Here is a 19,209-nt window from a genome sequence, read left to right as displayed (position 1 = left end):
CTGTGTAGGGCGTAGTGCTCGATTGCCAAGGTTTCGATATCGTCTTCCTCGTGATAAACGTCCGACTCCTGTGTCTGCTAGCATATTTCAAAAACTTTCTTCATTGTTTCAGCCTTCAGTTGGTTATTCAGCTTGTAGTTGTGAGGGCAGCAATGCATCTGTCTGGTTCCCGAACATGTCCGCTTTTTCAGTGAATGAAGTGTCTTCTAATTTACGTTTACGATGATGGGAATTCGTGTCTGAGCATTTGTAGTGTTCTACATACATGTTTAAGCATTCCCACGACAATGTGCATACAATACACGCAATCACTCTTACGTTGACTAAATACTTTGTTAGATATGCCAGATGTCCAAGAAGAGCAGGGCGCTGTTTCACAAAGTGAAGCGATAATAAGTCAGGGGTTTATAGTGGGTCTTAAGAACACCATTATGCAATAACGTTTTAGAACGAGGTGCAGAATGTTAATGTGTCACAAGAATTTTGAACATATCACATCACCTGCAGGACACAAATCCTGAGGTAATGTATTTTGTAAGAAAACCCCTATCTTGAAACAAAGACCTCAGTGGCTGGCAGTATTTGCTCAGAATTAGTGTAACCCTGTATATGATATAGGCACTGATCAATAACAACGACAATGCAGCATTGCGGACAACATCTAGTGTTCACCAGCTGTGCACACACACATACACACACACACACAGAGAGAGAGGGAGTGGGAGAGAGAAGAGAGAGGGAGTGTACTTTCTTTCAACTTCTTGTCTGATGCAAAATAGATTTATCTAAGATGATTAATTGTACAGGGTGTCATCTGTTCATGTTCAATTGTCCAGGAGAGAGAGAGAGAGAGAGAGAGAGAGAGAGAGAGAGAGAGAGAGAGCACTAGCATTAGCACTAGTTAAAACGTTTTGAGCTCGCCCAATTACAAACCATACCGTAGTTTGACGTTGATTCAAATACACGATACTGTTTCGGACCCACCAGTCCTTGGCATCAAGAACCATCTCTTAACACTAGGTCATCAAACGTATTTCTAGGCGGATAGTCGATCCGATAGCTCATGAAGACGTAAAATGATTAAATCACAAAGTTTCAAATAGTGAAACGACCGTGGCACTGTAACTACCTAGAAGACATTTAGTAAAGTGTAAAGGAAGACATACCCATCTTGGAGGAACATAGTCAGACATAAGATATATACACGAATCTCCAAGCAAGAGAACAAAGCTTCTCACAATGCACTGTATATTTAAATCAAAGAAGATGGGGGGATGAATTTCTCAATCATAGTCAGGTTACGTAGATAAACTCTGGCATGGTTGTGACAAACCAATGACTTTATTCGAGGCAATTCTAATCGGGGTCATTTTAGATAAACAATGAATATGCTATGCTTTAGGCCCTATCGAAGCGAAAGTAGGTTTTATTGAACACTCGGGGCCCTGTTTCATGAAGCTCTCGTAACCTACTATACTGTAACATAGGAAGTACGAATGCTACGGGAATAGTAACGAGATCTTAGGCTTACGAGAGCTTTGTGAAACGGGGCCCCGGTATATAAGATATCTCGTGCCAACTCTGAACATCCACTAGATTAGTGTTGTAGCAAAATATAACAGATAAACGCCATGGGGCAATGTGATCATGACGAAGATGAGTAAGCCTACCGTGAACCAATGAGAGGTGGCCACACAGTTGCTTGGGTTTTACCTGACTCCTAAATACGGGATGCATCACACAAATTCTGATATGCCCAGCTAGATTATTTCCACCATGACAAGATGATTTATTAAGTAACTGTGTAGACATTACGATACTTTTGTCACATATTTTGAAAGGTGAGATGGAAAACGTCATGATCAATCGTAGGAAGCTGAAAATCCTAGGTTCCTCCTGATGCAACTCTGCAAGGATTGTTTTTGCCCTTGATTCCAACAAGCCCCAGATCATTTGCTCAGGTCTGGTCGTCATAAAAATGCACTTTTTACATTCAAAACATGGCAATCTAATTGAATTTTGATGAAGGGTTCTGGGAGAAAGGAATACGATTTGTGAGAGGCACTTATTGCCATTCCTGGGATTGACTTTGGTTCAGAGCAGACTGCCTTTTCATTGGACAAATGAATTTTGTTCTGTGAGATGTTGTGGTATGGTGGAAGGTCGTTGCTTGGATTTCACGGAGTAAGACTGGATTTCCTGTTCAGTATATGAGCTCTACATGCAATACGTTTTGTGGAACTAATAACTGGTTGTATTCTCGATGCTGTTCCTGGTTCAACGTGTGAATCAAACAATGATGACGGCTCTCTCAATATGACAGTGATTCTGACAACTGATAGCTTTGCAGATGGTCATCGTGAAATATATACGAGAGAATGCGATTGTGATGACTGAAGTGAAAACTGATGATACAACATAATGTTGATGGTGTGTTGGAAACACTATTCATGAACCATGATGACGTCGGCAATGTACTGTCGATGACTATGCAACTGATTTCAGTTAATTTGGTGCATTATTATACATGTAGTGAAAATAGGGTTGACTGCAAACGATAACGGAAATATACAACTATTTATATCTTCTTCGTAGAGATTACAAAAAATTTTCGACGCCTTTCACTGTGAAAGGTTTCCCTTGAGTGTGCCCGAAATTTGGGTTTGTATCCCATTTCACCTTGATTAAGTTGGTATATTTTTCAGCTCCACATCCTTGTTTGTTGGTTCACTAATGTGACTTTAGTCCTATATCAAAATAGGAATAAATAATGAATTACATGTACCTGTGCAATTAGGTACATGTACTATTGCAACAATGCAGTAAACAACTTATGTGATTGTTCAAAGTAAACTCAGAATATGTTCGCCCTGACAATTTTTTATAGGCTGCCCTGAAGCCACTCGATCAGTGCTCCCAATACAATGGATGTATTAAACACTTGGTGACACAACATACACAACTGCATCAAAATGAACATATCATGCTCACAGCTGCTTTAATCGTTCCGGTCCCAGTTCCCGATCTCCATATTGTGGGAATTGGATTTGTAAATGACCCTAATGCATTATAGGCAGACTAGAACAGCCTATCAATTGCTGGAGGGAGTGGCAAGGATGCTGCTGACAGCCGCAAGTCGGATTTGTGAAGACTTGAGAAGAGATGGGAGAAGATCCTAATGTAACTCTGTCTAACCTTCAAATCGTTAGTCTGGGCTACCAATTTGTAAACAGTGTATGCGACTGATTAAATCAATATAATACGATTTATAATACATCTGTTTCACTTGGGTGGCGTTGATTGTGTACTAGGTGCCCTATGTGACATATCATAGATCAGATGCACAGGTTAATGTCTGAGGACTTTCGATTTTAAACATCTCAGTGCTACAGTCGAACCCATCCGACAGGAGAGCAGCATCATGACATCCCCAACAAATCTATCATCATTATTCAATAAGAATTTTAATTTATTGCGTAAATTTATAAATGTAATTCAAATTGTTCTGAAGTAAGGCCTAAAATTTGGGCATACATGTAATATTTATTCATCCCAAATTTCAAGTGAAGCTATAATTTATACAATATTTTAGTTTATAATACCTATGCATCATGCAGTTGCTAATATATCGTCACAATAAGAAAACCATGAATGTTATATTTGAAACACAAGTCGGATCAAGTGAAAATATACCCAGCAAACTAGCATCAACATGCTTCACAACTGCATGTTTCTCATCTGCATATTAAGTGTAGAAAAATGTGATGGTCCTAATGTCAACGAAAGTTCAAATAAAAGATACTGAGAAACTTGCATGTGGTGTGTTGATCGACTGCTGTTTCCGGGTTACGGGAGCATACGAGCTCAAACTGGTTCCGTGATGTGCCAATTATGTGGTCAAAAAGACACCCAAAAAATTAATATGAGCTATGACTAACAATTATAAATTATGATTTGTATCAAGTGTGGGTTTGCCAGACGAAATATCTCCAAACTAACTGTTGGTATTAAATACCGAATTCATTTTACCAGGAAATCCCTGTCTGTGATATCACAACCGGTGACCTTTGCACATACCAGAAACGAAGTTAAATTTCGCGATCTTGATTTTCATCTCTCTCTCGTCGTATTAAACTAAAATGATAAATGAAACTCTTGCACAATGAGAAATTCTCTCTCTTTTGCCAGGGCGTATACAGGAAAGTCCTATAAACTATGTTCTGATCACCATGGCAATATTTGATATAGTGGTTGGACGACGCACGCCATGTTTGTTTTTCGTACGTGAAACCCGGCGCAACACCAGTTCTCTGTGGGTTTGTATCGAAAATAATAAACCATAACACTTGATATTAGCGCATGTGATTTTCATAAAGCATACCATTTATTCTGCAATTTTCATGACATGACACGTTGGCATAAACATAATAGTGCCATTTGAATAAAACCAGTGATGGCATCGAAATTATGATTTGTTTATGACGAACATTTTCAGTTAATGTTTTTTAGGGAATGTTTCTTAATTTGTCGTTCCGCTGTTATTTGTGCATACAAATGCACAAATGTTAGGTCAGATAATTAGGAGATATCGGTAATAAGAATATTGAAATCGGTTTGCGCCAATTTGATGATTAATATGAAACACTGTCGATCAAGTAATTCAGGTATATTCAGAAAAATTTACATGTTTCATGTTTGCCTTGTCATTACCCTCTGTACGTTTGAAATTATCAGGATATTTTAGTTAATACTGTTCATTTTTCTATCTAGTACCTATGTGCCAAAGAAGTTTTCATTTTTCCTTAATTTAGTAACACACGGACTGTTTGAAATTACCCATACTATTAAGAACGTCCTATGCTGAAATGAATTCAGCAGGCTAAAGGTTAATATTTCCAGATTAAAACAAATTTATTTGTGGCATTACATCACGTGATGCTTTCATATTGGTAATATTAATCAATCTGCCTGGTATTATGTTCAGGAACAACCCCGTGATTCAGGAGACTGTTAAACTGAAACCTTATGCGCCACAGTCGAAATATTCCAGCTTTACGACAGCGGTGTGGAAATAATCGAATCTGTATCAAGCAAATACCAAGAGATTCGATAGCATCTGGCCACGATGACCTATTCTGCCTCAACACAGTCTGGCCACGTTGAGCTTGTGTTAGTAGACAAGCGACTATCCTGATCTTCCTTGATACGACACTGCTCTCTAAAACTACAATACGTCCGTATGTAGTCGAGCAGCACGGATAAACCATGCGTCTCCAGAGAATGTCATATAAGTCTAATCCTCGTTAACAAGAAGTGCATGGTAGAGCTCATCGTACCCACACAGAGATCGATGGTTTATTTGGAGACGACTAAAATGCGCAATGTTTAGCTCTCGTGAATATTACGCTAGGGATGTTAAAATACTGACATGATTCCATAGTTTCATATTTCCAAACTCCTTTGTTGGTTTGTTTATTAGAAAGCGTGTTTACTCCCCGCTATATGACGACTAAAATTCAAATAGTACATGGATTTTGGGTGATGGTATTTGAAACAGGTTACACAATTATGATTTGAAAAATAATGTTCTTGTCTTTTCAGCCTTTTCAACTGTAATTACATGTTTGTAATCGTTTGTTACCCTGTAAAAAAACCCTAAAAGCGCCAGTTAGTACATGGTAAGTGTGTGAATGCGTTCTTTTATGGGCGCTTTGAACAGTATTACAACACGTCTTCATGAACGGAAAATTCGAAGTGAATCAGACCTCAGGTGTTATCGAGTTTGGTGACTGTGAAAAGCTACTGACAAATCTACAAACATATCCATAGAGAATGTGGGGATTAAGCCCTCGATAATATGTTTCTGTAATGAGGTGGGGGACACACAGATTGATGAAAATTAGACGACCGGGCTCCTTTAGTGAACGTGAATTCCTCATCATCCATTACCAGTGCCAGTCTGACTTACATCATAAATAACAAAACAACACATGCCTCTATATAACAGTATGGCGCTAGGGGATTAAATTATACTCCAACATACGAAATATTTTACCAACTCTAGAGAGAAATAACAAAAAGTAAAAAAACATGAAAAGAGTACATCAGATATTTAATAGCGAAATCATATATATGTGAAGAAACCTTTTTGAAAGATAAAGTTTCACAACTTCATTTCTGTTTGAACGAACGCAATACGAAGCACCTATGTAATATAAGGGATCATGTATTTGCGTGTAATCTCACAGACATCTCGAAATCTCGAAATGAAATCAATAAGTTATCAGCTGATTAAATTCGTTTTCTCTAGAAAAAGAATTAAGCCTGGATCGAAGGCCGCCAAAGTTCACAATAGAACGCTGGTTTGGAGAACCAGAGATGGGTATATGAGCTACTGTCGTCTCAAGGCTGCCTTTATATTGATTTGGGTATTACGTTTCCTTCGGGTTCATCAGGAATGTAATGTGGTCATACACGGTGTGGAGAGTTTGGGGATGAAACCCCGAAATGATGCATGCATTTGATAAAACCAACACAAGAAAAAAAAATGGTGATTTACAAAAATTTACAAAATTTAAATGTCATATTTACAAACATTTACAACGATTGTAAAGGTGATGTTTACAAGGCTTGTAAACTTTTGTAAATTTAGGAAGGATTTTACCACTACTTCTTTCAATTTTGCCGTTTCTGAAGAATCCCCATGACTCTGTATACTTACTAATTTATTATTTTTTTGTTCTGTTTGAGTTCTTACTGTTGATATGCATAATAGATCTTGTATGTGACATATTTATTCATGAAAAGTGAATGGAATAATGGAAAGGAATAAGCCATAATTTGTATAGTCCATTTGTGCTTTATATCAATGCAACTGCGTCTGGTGCATGAAAACATGAAAGTTGATGTGTATGGCCAGCATTGATCTATATACCAAGTATTTGTGACTGTTAAAACAGATGTCTTTCCTTTGTTCGAGATCATCTTCCCAAGCTCATTCCGGTGATTTTACCACTCTACTCCGTGGGAACTATATGCATTCTCTAAATAACACCTGTCACTAGACCTTTCATGTTGGTGTTCATTAACGGTGTTATGCAATTGGCGTATTCAAGAAATCTCATAAACATGTCAATAGATAATTGGTTGTGATGTCAGTACGTGTGGATTGGAGCAAATACTCAAATGAATTAATACAAATCATTGTGTAACAAGATTTATATAATCATTTACAAGAAGTATGTTACAGAATATTTAAATGGTGCGTGCCGGTCTATCATTTGTTTGTTTATGTTCGGCGTACATAATTTTTTCATTTATCATTCATACATAAAACATAACTTACATAACTGTACACTCTGTTTTGCATTTGGTAACTTTCGCAAATATAAGATATTGTAGTGCTACACAATCATACATCATCAGTGTCAACAGTGATAGTTCACTTTATACACAACTGACTCAACAAGATGGGAAAAGACTTTTCCATACTCTGTCACGGTCTTCCTTTCTGCTTGAAGATGTTTTTTGTCTTTAGTCTATGGTTTAGTCTCGGTGACCATCCATAATTTTACTATCAAGACACCAAAAACAATTATCTTACCAATAAAATTCTCATAAATGCTCTATATTAATACAATTAGTTTGTATGTGTGGAATGCACTTTACAAATGTAAATAAACCAAAGTTCTAATACAAGATTATCATATGACAAACCACGAGGTTAATTCTTCAATCATATTTAGTATCAAATCTAAAAGAGGAAGTGACAAAGAGGTAGGCAAATCTTAAGATGGACAGATTATTAAAGGTCACATGCAACGTAAAACACAACTTTGCAGATTCTGGTACCTTTCGGTGTGCACTTACCGAAACAAATCATAAAAAATACCAATTCAACCTATAAAGTTGAAAAAAACGCAATGAGAAAAAAGCCCGCGAAATCGGAGTTCAAACGTTTCACTAAATTCCCCCCAGCGCTGGGGGGAAAACTGGTTTCAACAGCTGTGCTGCGCTGCGTCCATAACGCATGCGCAGTGAATAGTTTCGCGGAGCTTGGAACAGTATGCATGCCCAGGGTCTAAGGTCGTGAGCAGTAGTCTAATCTTGGTTGTGTACACAAACAAGTAAATAATCTACTCGTTACGCAAAACAGCTTGTTGATTGTGGTAAGCAGTCTCTGTCACAGAGAAAGCTCAGTGTCTGGTTTATTTACACCTATATGTCTATCTGCCTGTCTGCTAAAGACAACATGCAATACACAGCTTCAATCATTGACCACGTGCAATTTGAACTTAACACCTATCAGACTATACGACATAAAGAAAATGAGTTGATTTATGACTCGTGCACCCGAGTCCCGTGTCTGCCACATTATGTAATTAGGCACGTGTGATACACATGACAGGTTTTTATGTCTGTGGGTTGCAAACAAACTACATGTACATTCATTTTTTTCGGATGACTGGATCTGACGGAAACTGGTGCAAACTCTTGTCAGTTTCAAGTCCTGCTTTGTACTTGACGAATGACAGATTCCAGCCATGCAGTAGTTTACCATTTCTACTGACATGTTTTTTTATTGGATCGAGCGCAAATTCAGAGAACATGTATTTTCCAAACCCAACATCTCTATATACATTCTTCATGGATAACGACTTCTTTTCGTGTATATGATTTTGTTTGACAACAGTATATGAATCCATACTGAAACGACGCATCAAGTACACAAAAAGAAGTTGTTATCTGCAAAGGTTCTTACTTTCTTGTGACTGGCTATACTTCTAAAATGCCCATCAAACAGATCATCTTTCTGTACACACAATGAACCCTCAGCATATCAGCAAATGAAACAGCCAATCGGAAGCCGTCGTTACACTTGAGTGCATATCCACCCGCTATGACTGGGTTCAGTCTCCCGAGGGCTTCGTTTCGGGGGAAGTAAGCCCAAGTACAAGATATTGCACTTTTGAATCGCGATTGTACGCTTATAATTTTGTTTATTTGTTTTTTTAAAAGCAGCAATGTATATTATATGTCATGAATAAGTGATAATTGTGTTTTAATTATGTTTGATTTTTTGGTTGCATGTGACCTTTAAGATCAGATAATTCACTATTTCCATATAAGATTGTCTTCAAGCTTTACCCATGCTTGTAATTCAAATTTATATACATATGTGACAACACATGCTGCATTTAAATTTTGTATTGTATGTTGTATGGTACCGGTGTCGATATAAACTGTAAAGCTGTTCACAATCCCATTTCATTTTTTTTTCAATAAAAAACAAACACAATAATTAAGCACAAAAAATGAGATGTGTAAATCTTTCCCTCTGCTGGTGATGGCTGTGTGGGATTAGTTAAACGACCAAACCCAGTTGAGCATGCCTTATAATCCTCTTACTCTTCAAATAAACAACTTCAGTCCAAAGAGGATATCACTAGTGGGATTATTTGGCTGATTTGAATTAGTGTTTTGATAACGCTTAGTCTTGATGAACAATAGTCTATTTCAACAACATGGTCAATTGGTAAAATTCATATTAAAGTGACATACCTTTATTTACATGTTTCACAAACCGTTGTGTACACGTGCACTGTCCATGGTATTTCTTGGTTGGAGAAGTTACAGAGAGGAAGAGTAACTCAAAGTAATTTGATGACCTTTTGAGATCTAAATAAATGTATGAACACCCGTTTGGAAAATGCAGTTGATCATTGCACACCAACATACGGACATTTTTGCTGTCGTGAATTTGAAACTTTACATCTACACAGCCGTTCAGAATGTCTGTCAGCGATATTTCTTCAGAGGGCACATTCAGCTCAGGTGAGTATATTGCAGATGAAAAAAAAATCAGTAAGGCAATCCTGATGACGCCATGTCTTACACTCAAGACTACCATATCATTTAGCAGGGAGCTCAATACACAGAGTCGTAGAGTATCCCTGCCATTCAGTAAGTGTTTAGTATATTGAATCACGATATGAGAACAACAGCCCGACTAATTGGCTGATCAAAGGTTTACTACATGTCATAACTATCCTTCCAGGGACTTAATCAGGCTATGGGGGTGGAATATATTCCCCAGGTAACACCACCTTTTTTGTGGTTGAGCTGAAGGATTACCTGTTGCATGTAATTTCAATTATAATGTATAATTAGTATAAGACTGATTTTGGACGTTTTCTTACTGACGTAAAACGTTCTGTTTTATGTTTTAAGACATAGGTTTCATCAAAAACAACAATGACGGAGCAATACAGACTAATCCCAGTATTCATGCATATACGTATTTTGGGTTCCAATATCACACGTCATTATATGGATGGAATAGTGACCTTAATAGATATATCCTTTTCAAAATCGCTGAGGCATTTCAAAATCAAATTTAACACAAATATATTTTAAAAACCAAATTGATTGTTTATCTCTTTGTAAATGTTTGTAACGTTTTCAGACAGGAAATTCTTATACGATGTTGTATTAGCTGTAATTCGACTTTATTTAAGACTTTAGTTGTAATACCTGCTAGTCATTTTGTTAGGTTTTTCAAAATGCTAATTGCATTTTTCCCATGAATTTACTTTCACAGACAACTGTGAGGCAGGTTCTATGGAATGCTGAGTCTGTAAGAGGAATGACCCTAAATCCACAACAGATGTAAGAATATAATTTGATATGATTTAAATACAGTAACTGCAAGAGTTCCAATGCATTAAACCATTCAACAAGTAAAACTTCTGGTGTTTCTACAATAACCTCGACATGAATTTATCGTCATTGTGCTGGCAATAAATTTTGAATTGTATTTTTTCAGGTTGGAAACAGGACAGAATAAGGACGCTAAGGCAGCTCTGCCTGTTATTCCACACGCTGAGTTTCAAGGTATTGCAGTTCTGCTTAATGCTCTGTCCTATATGCATCAGTGCACAACAAAAAATGAGCACAACCTACTGTTGTACTGTACTATAAGAATACTCATTTCTTGAGCTCCAAACGTGACTTTTGTTGCACAATAAAATTATGCAACAAAATGTAATGTTCATGGGCGATTTTGTTCAACCGTTTGAATCGGTTGCATGTGTTTGGTGACGACTTCTTGTTATAATTCTGTAATCACTCTACAATATACGTCAGTTTTATTGAAACATAAAGTTTCTGTCAGGGTATTGTATCTTGTTTGTTGCAGTGGCTATGACAAGATGTTTGCAGACAAAAAAGGAAACCGTCTCAAGAAAGAAAAACAACCAAAACAAACACAGTGATGTCATGAGAAAATGTTCCAGAAAAACTATGGTAAGTAAACATGAAAACCAATTTAACTAGCTTTCGGGAATCAAGAATTAGATGAAACTGTTTTAAGAGGATGCACTACGTAACTTAGCTTACCATCAATATTAAAGGTCACATGCAACGTAAAACACAACTTTGCAGATTCTGGTACCTTTCGGTGTGCACTTACCGAAACAAATCATAAAAAATACCAATTCAACCTATAAAGTTGAAAAAAACGCAATGAGAAAAAAGCCCGCGAAATCGGAGTTCAAACGTTTCACTAAATTCCCCCCAGCGCTGGGGGGAAAACTGGTTTCAACAGCTGTGCTGCGCTGCGTCCATAACGCATGCGCAGTGAATAGTTTCGCGGAGCTTGGAACAGTATGCATGCCCAGGGTCTAAGGTCGTGAGCAGTAGTCTAATCTTGGTTGTGTACACAAACAAGTAAATAATCTACTCGTTACGCAAAACAGCTTGTTGATTGTGGTAAGCAGTCTCTGTCACAGAGAAAGCTCAGTGTCTGGTTTATTTACACCTATATGTCTATCTGCCTGTCTGCTAAAGACAACATGCAATACACAGCTTCAATCATTGACCACGTGCAATTTGAACTTAACACCTATCAGACTATACGACATAAAGAAGATGAGTTGATTTATGACTCGTGCACCCGAGTCCCGTGTCTGCCACATTATGTAATTAGGCACGTGTGATACACATGACAGGTTTTTATGTCTGTGGGTTGCAAACAAACTACATGTACATTCATTTTTTTCGGATGACTGGATCTGACGGAAACTGGTGCAAACTCTTGTCAGTTTCAAGTCCTGCTTTGTACTTGACGAATGACAGATTCCAGCCATGCAGTAGTTTACCATTTCTACTGACATGTTTTTTTATTGGATCGAGCGCAAATTCAGAGAACATGTATTTTCCAAACCCAACATCTCTATATACATTCTTCATGGATAACGACTTCTTTTCGTGTATATGATTTTGTTTGACAACAGTATATGAATCCATACTGAAACGACGCATCAAGTACACAAAAAGAAGCTGTTATCTGCAAAGGTTCTTACTTTCTTGTGACTGGCTATACTTCTAAAATGCCCATCAAACAGATCATCTTTCTGTACACACAATGAACCCTCAGCATATCAGCAAATGAAACAGCCAATCGGAAGCCGTCGTTACACTTGAGTGCATATCCACCCGCTATGACTGGGTTCGGTCTCCCGAGGGCTTCGTTTCGGGGGAAGTAAGCCCAAGTACAAGATATTGCACTTTTGAATCGCGATTGTACGCTTATAATTTTGTTTATTTGTTTTTTTAAAAGCAGCAATGTATATTATATGTCATGAATAAGTGATAATTGTGTTTTAATTATGTTTGATTTTTTGGTTGCATGTGACCTTTAATTAACAAGGAAGAAGGCATGTTAATTGAAGAATCTCAACTGAGATGATATCAAGGCAATAGGCCTTGTTAATTAATGAACCCTTACTGGCATGACTTGCTCATCAATGAACAAGGGATTAGGCCTTGTTATGTGTTGAGGCTTTGTTCAAGGCTGGGAGATACAGTAACAATCACCCCACAGTATTAATCCTAGTCTGTCGTACAGACCCTGAAGTATATATATCCAAGAAAGCCCACGTAAGTCTAGAAAATGTGGCAAGTCTAGATTTCCTTAGCTTCAGAAAATGAAGAAAGTCTCAGGGCTCCATTTCATTATTTTTTTCACTATGAATGTTTTTTCAGTGAAATATGTTCATTTCAGAGACTAGCTGTTAGTCTATATTAATCCATGTGATCTTTCAAAGGAGAAAAAAGGTTGTACCATACAACACCTGTAATCTAATGCACTAAATACACAAGTATCAATAATACTTGCTATGAGATTATGAGAATAACCATTGAGTCTATTTTCACATTGGTTTACCATTCACTTAATGCAAGTATCATCATATTGACTGTTTTCTTCAGAAATCGAGTCGAAAGGATGCGACAGGCAGACCTCCCCAGCCATAAGACAGCAAAATATGAACCAGTATTAAAGAATGCACAACTACAATGCTACCCCGTTGTTTTTTATGGTATATTTGATAATAATGTGTAACATATTTTCCGTACATTTGTAAATGGAATGTTTTTGTATGAAATTTAATCTTCCTCTTTCTTCTTGTAATCTGTAAATAAACATCTAGTGTAAGCTTGACACTGTCTATTTGTTTTGGGGTAATTTAATTCGCATGAAAGACATGAGTATTATAAAAGTGAAACAAATTCCGCATTATAGAATACCATTTCCATCAACACTGCAATATTGATCACGGAGCACTATCAAGCGAACACCAAATTTATTTCAATGTTATGATATGCTAAATTCCTTGTTCACGCGTCATGAAACAAATTCAGCACATTACAACTTTCACCACCTAAACAACCCACTCCTCGGCGCATTATCGCGATGATGACACTGCAAGATGTCAAACCAGCCTACAACTCAGCAGAAACAATTTCAAAATGTTTTTTTACCCAATTTGTTATCCAAGAAAGATGCAGTAGAGTTGCGGGGGAAATGGAAGCAGTGTGACTCGCCACACCTCAAATATGGTTCCTATGCCATATGAATAAAATGACAATGCACAAAGCCGAACGAAGGCCATTCTGTGTATTTTACAGGCACAAGGTGGATAAGAACTTACTAGTATTGATCACGAGAGAAAAAAACCCCAAAACATATGAAATATCAACAAGTCAAATATTCCACCACTATAAGTACTAGTAACATATATTCCATTATATCAGTTCTGCTGTTTGTAAGAAAATAAATAAAATTACAAGCGTACAATCGCGATTCAGAAGTGCAATATGTTGTACCAGGGAACCTATATAGAGTATTGTAGAGTATCCCTGGTTGTACTTGGACTTTCGTCCCTCGTAAGGAAGTCCGCGGGAGACCAAACCCACTCATAGCTGGTGGATGTGCACTCAAGTGTAACGACGGCAACCGATTGTCTGCTTCATTTGCTGATACGCCGAGCGCTCATAAGGTGGGGCCCATAGTGTGTTCAGAAAGATGTATTTGATGGGCATTTTAGAAGTATGGAGAGTCACAAGAAAGTAAGATTCTTTGTGGATATCAACTTTCTGTATTGTATATGATGCATCGTTTCAGTATGGATTGATATACCGTTGTCAAACAAAACCATATACACTATGTTGTTATCCATAAAGAATGTATATAGAGATGTTGGGTTTTGTAAATCTCTGAATTTGCGTTCGATCCAATCAAAAATCATCTCAGTAGACATAGTGAACTACTTGAAACTGTCATTCGTCCAAGTACAAAGCAGGACTTGAAACTGACAAGCTTTTGCACCAGTTTCCGTGAGATCCAGTCATCCATGAAAAACGGATGTCGTTTGTTTGCAACCCAGAGACATAAAAAAACATGTAATCTGTACAAGTATCACACCTGCTTTATTGCATAATGTGGCTGAGACAGGACTCGGGTGCATGAGTCATCAATCAATTTATTTTGTTTATGGCAGATAGCCTGATAGGTGTTAAGTTTAAATGGCATGTGGTCAATGATTGAAGCTGTGTATTGCATATTGTCTTTAGCAGACAGGCAGCCATACATATAGGTGTCAATAAACCAGCCATTAAGCTTTCTCTGTGATAGAGGCTGCTTCTTACAATCAACATGGTTTTTTTTATGTAACGAGTAGATTATTTACTTGTTTGTATACACAACCAAGATTAAACTACTGCTCACGACCTCATACTCCAGGCATGCATACTGTTTCAAGCACCGCGAACCTATTCACTGCGCATGCGTTATGGGCGCAGCGCAACACAACTGTTGAAACAACTTCTTTCCCCAGCGCTGGGTGAAATTTAGTGAATCGCTTGAACTCCGAATTCGCGGATTTTTTTCCATCGCGGTTTTTTTCTTTATAGGTTGAATTGGCATTTTCTATGAATCAGAATCTGCAAAGTTGTGTTTTCCTTTTTTATGTGACCTTTTAGAAAGTTTCGTTCCATGAGATAACCTGTCAAAATAATACAACATATCAATAATGCCCTATGCTCCAGGGTGGGCAGTTCTCTCTGGAGGTCTTGATGTTTCTTTTTCTTTGGGATAGTGTCTGGCCAGCACTATGTTGCACCATGTTCAGTTTATTAATTTGCGTCCCCAGTCCAACATGAAATTTATCACCTCGAAAACGTTGGGATGGGTTTTTCGAACAAGTTACTTTAACCTCCCATGCCAACCTCTTACCTGTTATTTGTCCAGGGCACATTTCTGTCCATTCCTGTAGGTTGTTGTTTAGTTATGTTAAATATAGCAGTATGTGTTAACTGCAACTAGCCCGTGTACAACAGGTGTAGTCCCCCGAAGCCTAAAATTATTCAGTTAGGTACAGTTCACTCGGCTTATTGGACTTCATGCCTCAATGATTTTATGGGATTATGGTGGATTGTTGCTTGGCTGACCACAGAAAGGAAGAATCAACAGAAACAACAGAAATCAAATATGATTGTAAAGTATTTCAAAAGGTGACCTATCTCATCTGTATCACTGGTACTATTGGTAAAGGTTGGATCAACCAGATGATTCATGGCAACATATACTGTCATGTGTTATGTTATCACAACACAATCTCTATCATTTAGCATATTATCACAGGTGACAAGGTGATATCGTTTATGGTATTGTTATTCACTGTTCCCAAACACAAAATAAGTGGGATACTGAGTCAGAATTCTTTTCTAAACAGCTTGCGCATAGTGAAAGAAACACCCATGCACTCCACCGAACACTGTGGTAAGAGCATCAGTATCCTACCCCTAACAGAGTGACCACTCTCCACTGAACAGTGGTCTGTCCCCCTCTCATTTCACGCCCCAATTACCTCATTAATTATGTCCAGGGGTCAAACTGTAATTAGCCTTTGGGATTTATTAGGTGTGAATTTGAGACCTTGCGGACCGTTTTACCATCACCCACCAGTTATCTCCCCTTGTGGATCTTTACAAGTTGTAAATGTCTTGTAAACATCATCTTTCCAAGCTTGTAAATGTCTTGTAAACATCATCTTTACAAGAGATTTACAAGCTTGTAAAGGTGAACTTTTTTTCCAGTGCAACTCGTTGCGACGACAGGTCTATGAGTATCTTCTCTGCTTAAAGATGCACTCGCTTTACAACATTCACTATAAGAAAACTCCACAGAAATTAGAAGTATGCAAGAACAGAGCACTGAGGAATGAGAAATATGAAAAGAACAAGTGACGTTTCTTTAATCCTGCTCCTATGCAACAGTTCCCACATGATGGCTTAGCATTCCCACCACACAGGTACAACGCGGGTTTTCGATAGTGGGTAGCCGTATAATTTTGATAGATTCTGATAGAAGTATGAATTGAACATGAACTTCAGTGAGGTGAGTATGTAATTTGATGTCTTCTTATGGCTTCTGTGTTACAGAAAGGGCTGGGCAGAAGTGGTTAAGGGGCTGTCAAACTGCGTAAAGCCTATACACGGTGTATATGACTGTGCTACAATAATGTAATACTGACTGGCTACCTGGAATGTAATGTAAATTATTTTCGTTCATGAAATGTGTAAGTGACAGTATGGAGATAAAAGGGGTAGAGAATCTGATGTGTCCTGCAAAATCTTACCAGACTCACACTCAAAACATGTAGAAACAATGGAAGATAGAATCGGAGGTTTCATCAGAATAAACAGTGTTAACGGTTAGAGTTGTGACGCCTAAGCTGACACTTCTCTCTAAAGAATTCAGAACTGTCCAAAGTGAACCATTCTTGACAGATGTATACCCCAAATTAATATTGGTTAAGCGATTTCAACACATATTAACTAACTTATATCATACTTAGTGTGGCTCATAGTTAATGATCCTGTTAATTATTCTAGTCAGTATTCTAATTTAGATAAACAGTATGTTTTCAGAAAAGTATATGGCAAATCCACCCTTCGACTGATCATATTCATTTTTATAATAATAGTCTTAATAGTTTAAAGACGTCATATTTGCTGATGCGCCCTACCCCTTTCAGCATCGATAACTGAGACTGTCATGTGGCATCATCTATGTTGTATTAACAGAGCTCTGCGTCCAAGAACAAAGTAACCAGTGACATTTAACCCTCATGGATATAATTCCAGAGGCAATTATAGCATGTGATCAGATTGGATCAAACTTTATCTGAAGTGCAAAAAAGAAAGAAAAAAGAAAACAATCCGATTTGAAATGAGATTAGAATATGTTTCCTATTACATTAAGTTTATGTTATTTGGGAGGTATGAAAACATATATTCCTGCTGGCACGAGTACTGCTTTTTCTTCCTGCAAAATGCTTTGATAGTTTATCTGAACATCTGACTAAATATTGTGCAAATCAGCTAAGTACTTTATATATTCCAATTCCGTCTTTTCATATTTTCTTTGATAATCCAGTACGACTGCTGTTTAAAGCTCATCTTTGGGAATTGATTCAGGGTCCTTCGAGTGGAAGAGGCAACAGCCATAGTTGAAGGAGTCTCATGACAGTACCACTTCATATTTCAGTCTAATAGATTGTTGAGGTTCGAGCTCTGAGCAAAATTAATTACCTGATGTAGTCAACTTGACACATGCATGTATATATTTCCCGTTCAATATGCCTCCCGTTTGTTCAACTCTAGGGTAATAGCTCAATGGTCTAAGGATCCGCGATAACAAGAATAGTTGCCAGTCGACTTCCGGTTATCGACTTGCACAGCTAACCTCTAACTTGACAACCCCGTAAATTGTGCTGATGTTTTACTCCAATCTCCTGCACTAGTCGGGCTACATGCCCATAATCTCCAGATTTATAAGGAGCTCAAACACCGTAGTAGTGGCCGTAGTGGTCGATTGCCAAGGTGTCGATATCTTTCTTGTGATAAACGTCTGACTTCTGTGTCCGCGAGTATATTTCAAAATGTGTTTGTCGGCGTTAGCTTTACTGCAGTTGGTAGTTCAGCATGCAGTTGTGAAGACAGCAATACATCTGTCTGGTTCCCGAATATGTCCGCTTTTTTAGTGAATAAAAATGGAAAGCAGTGTCTGAGGAATGGTAGTGTTTTACGTTTAATCACTCCTACCAGAGCATACAAATAGTATTACGTAGACTAAATACATTGTTAGGTATGTCGGATGTATAGAAAGAGCAGGGCGTTTTACAAAGCGATGCGATCTTAAGTCAGTGTTTGAATATGGATCTTACCAACACCATTCAGCAATGACGTGGGAGAACGAGACCGAGAGTGTTAATGTGTAATAAGAGAGTCAACTGCTTGAAACCAAGACTTCATTCGGTCGCAGTATGTGCTCAGTATTGGACTAACCCAAGGCATATTCCTGATCAATAACAACGTCAAATCCGTAGCCAACAATATCAGTAAGCACTATCGGTTTACAGTGTTGTTTTGTTGTGTGTGTGTGCGCGTGCGTGTGTGTGTGCTGAAGCAAAAGTAGCCTAGAATGACCAATAGGACAATACTAACTTTCCGGTATATCGTTAGCACAGGAATATATCATAATACCTCGCGCCAACTTTGAACACTCAGTTTGTAGTTTAGCATGGGTAGGAGTAAAGGGATACAGGAGTATAGGAGTAAGGGCTAAACGCCACACGGCAATGTGATCGTGATGAAGCTGTCCTTACTGTTGACGTCTACTGTGAACCAATGGGAGTGTACAGGCAGTTGCTTTAGTTACAGCCGACTCCTAAATACGACGTTTTATGGGACGGGAAGCCTATTTCAACTATGACAACGAAATGTATGAAGAGACCGGGTAGCAATTACGACTGAGATACATTTCTCACATATTTAGAAAGGAGTAAAAGCAAAGTTCATGATCAA

Source organism: Haliotis asinina, chromosome 3, assembly GCF_037392515.1.
Source record: "Haliotis asinina isolate JCU_RB_2024 chromosome 3, JCU_Hal_asi_v2, whole genome shotgun sequence".
NCBI classification, from domain to species: domain Eukaryota; kingdom Metazoa; phylum Mollusca; class Gastropoda; order Lepetellida; family Haliotidae; genus Haliotis; species Haliotis asinina.
This window is presented reverse-complemented; position numbering follows the sequence as displayed.